Source organism: Ursus americanus, chromosome 13 (genome assembly GCF_024610735.1).
Source record: "Ursus americanus isolate L20-20 chromosome 13, mUrsAme1.1.p, whole genome shotgun sequence".
NCBI classification, from domain to species: Eukaryota; Metazoa; Chordata; class Mammalia; order Carnivora; family Ursidae; genus Ursus; species Ursus americanus.
In genome coordinates, this window is record NC_142139.1 from 46,571,776 (window position 1) to 46,577,083 (window position 5,308).

The 5,308-nt window shown below is 41.3% G+C and overlaps 1 long non-coding RNA gene across 1 annotated transcript; it reads right to left on the reverse strand.

Moving 5' to 3' along the window:
- Window positions 1–2,438: 2,438 nt before the first annotated feature.
- On the reverse strand, window positions 2,439–4,414 carry LOC148109087 (uncharacterized). The gene is made up of 2 exons (XR_015726437.1): window positions 4,187–4,414; window positions 2,439–2,703 (listed from the first exon to the last, which is right to left on the reverse strand). It is a non-coding gene; the product is annotated as an uncharacterized LOC148109087 (long non-coding RNA).
- Between the last annotated feature and the right edge of the window lie 894 nt (window positions 4,415–5,308).

The following is a 5,308-nucleotide window of genomic DNA, read 5'->3' on the forward strand; positions in this document are numbered from 1 at the left end:
TTTTCCTAGCTTAATAACCCTCTTCCCTTTATAACCACAGAATATCAATCCCCTTTGGAATTTCTCCTCTTCTCCCTCAACCAGCACACATCTCTGAAGTCCCTAAATGCCCATCCAACCTTCTGTAGTCTCTGCTTTAAGCTTTAACTTGACCGTGACTCAACCACATTTTGCATAAGCCTCTCCACTGGCCAAAGTGAACTTCTGCTGATCTCCGTTCCCCAGCTCACCCAATTGCCACTGGGCTCCGGGCTCCCATTCCATTCTCTGTGCCGTCACTCTGACTCAGACTTCTTGACGAGACAGGAAGGGAAACAAGTCCCTTCCTCTATGAGTTGCTCTCTTAGGGGCCACCAACAGATTGTCTTGAGTTCCAAAGGACAACCCAGTTTTAGGTGACAGCTCTTTTGATTATTTAATGAGTGTACCACTCACTGCATGGGGTCAGGGTAGGTAGTTTTGATTTGGAAGCTCCTCTACTCCGTCAGGTCTTTGGTTGAATCCAATGTATTATGCCATACCTAGTCTTTGCTTGGATTAATTCTCTCTCCTGCCTGGAAAAATCTCCCTGTGAAACATTTCTTCCATCAGCACCCTCCCTCTACCCAACTCCCTTTTTTCCTATCGGTCATTCAGTTCACCAGACGTGCTTCAAGTTATTTTCCCTAGAAACTCCCACCTCCCTTTGAAAACACTGGATACAATTAGCAACCAGGAGGGAGTCAGTGAGGGCAGGTTTCCCCCGTGAGCATCCAGGAACCAACGCTTTCTAAGGAAATGTATTTTTATGACAGACTGTAAATATTTACACTTATGGGGAGAATAAGCAATTAAATGTCATCTCCAATGATATGTGTTCTTCTGTAAGTTTTTCTAAAACTCCTTCTCAGAACCAAGGTCTGGAGTTCTGTGTATCTTCATCTAGCTTCCTGAGGTTAGGCATAATTTATAGTAGTTGTACATTGTAAGGTTTCATATCAATGTCAGACTTTTGATATTGATATGAGCTATAGTTCCTTAATATTTGCCAATCATTGGCCATGCCATACAATAAGCATTCAGATATGATCCTCAAATAGGGCCTCATCGCTACAAACATAAAAATCATACAAAAATGGCTGTTACATTTTACTTCACGTGGATTATACACAAGTTTATAGTATGGGTGTTTGGTCTAGTCTTAAGAAAAAACTCCACTTCTTTTATTAGAATTTTTTAACATCTTTTTATTAAACGCTAATGTAACATTTAGAAATATTATTTTAAATGGCTAGGAACAGTGTGAGCTGAGGAGAGGGTAACCACCTCTAGAGAAAAGCACATGAATGGGCCTAGGGCCTCTTTTGTGGTAGAAGGTGAGACCCCTCCCCATTCCTCGCTGTCACTCAACCTAAATGGCGGAAGTGTAAACAAAACCAAGTTAAAATGCTTTGTATTAAGGAAAATTAAGGTTCTGGTGGGGAGTAGATATGGGGCCTCTTAAACTGGAGGAAAAATAGCAAGATGGAAGAGAAGGTTTGGTAGACTAAGGGGGTCACTGAGGGAGGGGCACAGAAGACCCCGAGGAGGACAGTCGGGACTTCTCCACGTGGCAGTGATCCAAGAAACTGGGGAAGTCTAATTTCAGGAAACATTGAATTTTAATTTTAAGTTGTTTGTTATCTGTGCTTTTCTGTGCTTTCATTCAGCAGTCCTGTGTTGGTGGCATCTCAGGGGAGTTGAAGAAAGTAGGGCAGGGCCCATCGTAGAACAAAACTCGGCTGCAGAGGCCAGCAGACCATTGGGGGAGGGGAGTAATTCCAGAGACAATGGACACTAATGGGAATAAGAGCCTTCAGGGTACCCTCCAAAATCCTGGAAGAGAGAGGAATGTCTATACTGTGAGGGAAAGGGGTGACACAGAACATTTTATTTGAGGTATTGAAATAACAGCTGAGCCCAGAAGGCTGAGAAACAGAGATTTTAGGAATGGACAACTCACACTAATATCTAGCAACAATCCAAATCAAATGGTAGCCCCCAAATAACTAAAATACCTGAAAATAATTTGTTTTATTACTATCAAAAGTTTAAATAATCAGGGAATGGAGTATTTAATCATCAAAGATTTTAATCTCAACTTTATAAAATGTACCAAAGCTAGAATATGGTTTTTTTTTCAGAGCTAGAATATTTTTAAGTTGATGAAATCATAGATACATTATGTATTTTGGATGACTCACAGTTTCTTAATATAAGCTGAAAATTGTTGTTACAGCAGCTAGCCCTAGAGTTTCTCTTGGGTTAAAGGAATGCGGTGTGGGGAATGGCCATGAGAGAGATGGGGCACAGTGCAGGAAATGAGAAGGGGGACTGAAGAAGATGGAAGGGTGCCACCGGACCAAAAGGTGTATTAGTTATCTGTTGCTGCATAACAAATCACTCCAGAACTGCGTGGCTTAAAAAAACAGATATTTATTTTCTCACAGGTTCTGTGGGTCAGGAATCTGGGTGTTGCTTAGCTTGGTGCCTCTGGCGCAAGGTCTCTCATGAGGTTGTGGTCCAAGTGTCATCTGAGGCTGAGGTCTTCTGTGGAGACTCAGTGGGAGAAGAGCTGATTCCAAACTCACTCACACGGTTGTTGCCAGGGTCCTATTCCTCGAGGGCGGGTGTGCTGTGTTGTGTGCTTCTCCATAGGCAGCTCACAGCATGGCAGCTGGCTTTCTTCAGAGAGAGCAAGTGAGAGAGCGCACCCAACACAGAAGCAACAGCCGTTCTGTAACCTAATCTAGCACATGACATCCCATCACCTTTGGCACATTCTATTGGAATCTAGTACACGACATCCCATGTTCTACTTGCTAGAAACAAGTCACTAAACCAGTCCATTCTGAAGGGTAGGACATTACACAAGAGCACGAATAGCAGGAGGTGTTGGAGACCAGGGATCATTGGAGACCATTTAGAGGGTTTTTGCCACAGGTAGCCAATGAGAAATCCTCAGTGGCAGTGTGGCTGGGGGTATTTTAAGAGCGGGGATGATAACTATAGAACTTTTATTGTTTCTAAATCTACTTCAGCCTCTTGAACAGCAACACTGACTCCTAACACTGTCCCTCAAGTGCTGGGAGATTGACATATCCCTGGGGGGCAGCTGTGGGAAGGGTGGGGTTGGTGGGATAGAAAGTTGGAAGTTTTCAGACTTTGATACTTGGTTGTCTCATTCTTTCATTACTGTATTTTCTGAGGCCTTTTGGAACACTCCCCATTAGTGACCATGACTCTATCAGTTCTATTAGACCACTAGCATTCAGAAGAGTTAAAAAATATTATTCACGTTTTTCTAAAACAAACATCTATTCGTGTGCATTTTTAAAGATTATTTTTTACGGAGCTACAAAAAATAGGTGGTTGTTATTGACAAACTAATCCACTCCTGAATACATTTACTCTAAAAAATTACTTAATCCTAACAGGAAAGGGAAACCCCTATACATACATACATACATACATACATACATACATATATTCATGTCTGAAACCATTTACGCATCTACTTAAGCATTACTTTTCTTCCTTAACTGTGTATTTAAGAATTCCCTCTGCTTCTTTACAGTTTCTCTGATTTTGTTAAGGGCAAAATTTACACTAGATTTTAAATTGAAAAACATTCCTCTCATTCCTGCCTTGTTCCATTACTTGATTGATTACATTTTCTTTTATCTGCTAATGCTTATCATCCATTCTTAGGAAACACAGTCTCCAGCAGTGATCTATCTTGATCTTTTTATCTGCTGTGTCACAAAGTCACATTACAACAGATTCTTGGTAATCTAAAAAATACCACGATGCTTCTAGATAACTGACAAACCCAGTAAGTAGAACTTCCTGCACCCACCTAACCAGCTCTTCAGGAAAAAAAAAAAAAAAAAAAAAAAAAAAAAGCTAGGCTGGAACCAGATCCTTCAGCAGGCTGCTCAAAGCACGGTATGGCCAGCCCAGCTCTCTGGTGTTCTGTGATTTTGTCCTCAATTTTGTGAGTTTCTGTAATGATTTGAAATAAATTGAAATGTACAAGAAGACGGGTTTTCAAACATGAGAACCATGATATGTTAGCACTTAATGGAATAGCACTTAATAGAGAAAAGCACAAAGAGTAAAGGTGGAAGGGCCCCAATTCCCAACATTGAGAGACGATGATCCTTACCACGCGGGTGTGCTTACTTCCACTCGGAGATGTCTGTTCCTTCTCCAAGTGATTTCTGTCGTCTATAAAGCTACTGTTTTGCCCTTCTCTAAGCCACCTGAGCCAGTCAAGGACCCATAGGAGATTCTTCTACCTCCTCCAGCACGTGGTATTTGAGAACAGACCTGGCCTCTGTTTTGACCGTTTTGTGTAACCACAGAGGGGGCGGGAGGAAAGCGTTCGTGAGCTTCTGACCATCTCCTGTTTAAGCCAGTTTATTCGCCTCCTGCGCAGGGTGCACTGGAATGTTTGGCAAGTGGAAGTGCAGTGAAGTGCGTCATTGTACTGCTCTCCCAGCGCATGTTTTCCCACGTAGAACATTCAAAATGTTCAGTTCCCTGGAAAATGTTCTAAAGAAGTCTCACTGTATTAGGCTTTGTCTTCTCATCTTTCACAAAGCAGTCAGCTCTCTGTGGAGAACAGGCTTTCCTTTCCATAGGCATTTCTGTTGGCACCGAGCCACGCAGACGTGAACTACAGCCACTGGGCTACGGGGGAGAAAAGTAGGGGGGAGGGGACGCCTTACAATCCCCCCCCCCCGCCCCCCGCATTCAATACACAGAAGGATGCCGCCTTGGAAATACCTATCCGTTTGCTCCTGAAAACATTGTCAAAGAAATGTGTTTACAACGGTAACTAATACTTATTTTTAAGAGGTGAGATCATTTCCCAAATGATAAAGAATTCAAAAAAATTATTTAACTTCAGAATATAAAACAGGAGCTTTTAGGTTGAAATATGTGGTTGGAAGTCCTTAAAATACTGATGTCAAATGTTTTAAGGTTATGTCACATACGTTCATTAGGCTTTAAAAAAATTCCTGATGACTGATTTTCACAGAAGGAAGTTTTCTGATTATGGTAAATTTACAAAAATGATAGAGATTTCTGAAAAATTACTGTCAAGAAAGATAAAGAACCATTAGTTTATCACATTTTGGTGGATTCTACATTCAATACAGATTAACTTATTATTTTATATTTAGAAAAACAAGAAGACGCAGCTGGACCAATTAAGCCTTTTTTTTTTTTCTGTCACTACACACAGAAGTCTAAAACCATTTTTATTGCTTTCCTGAAAGCC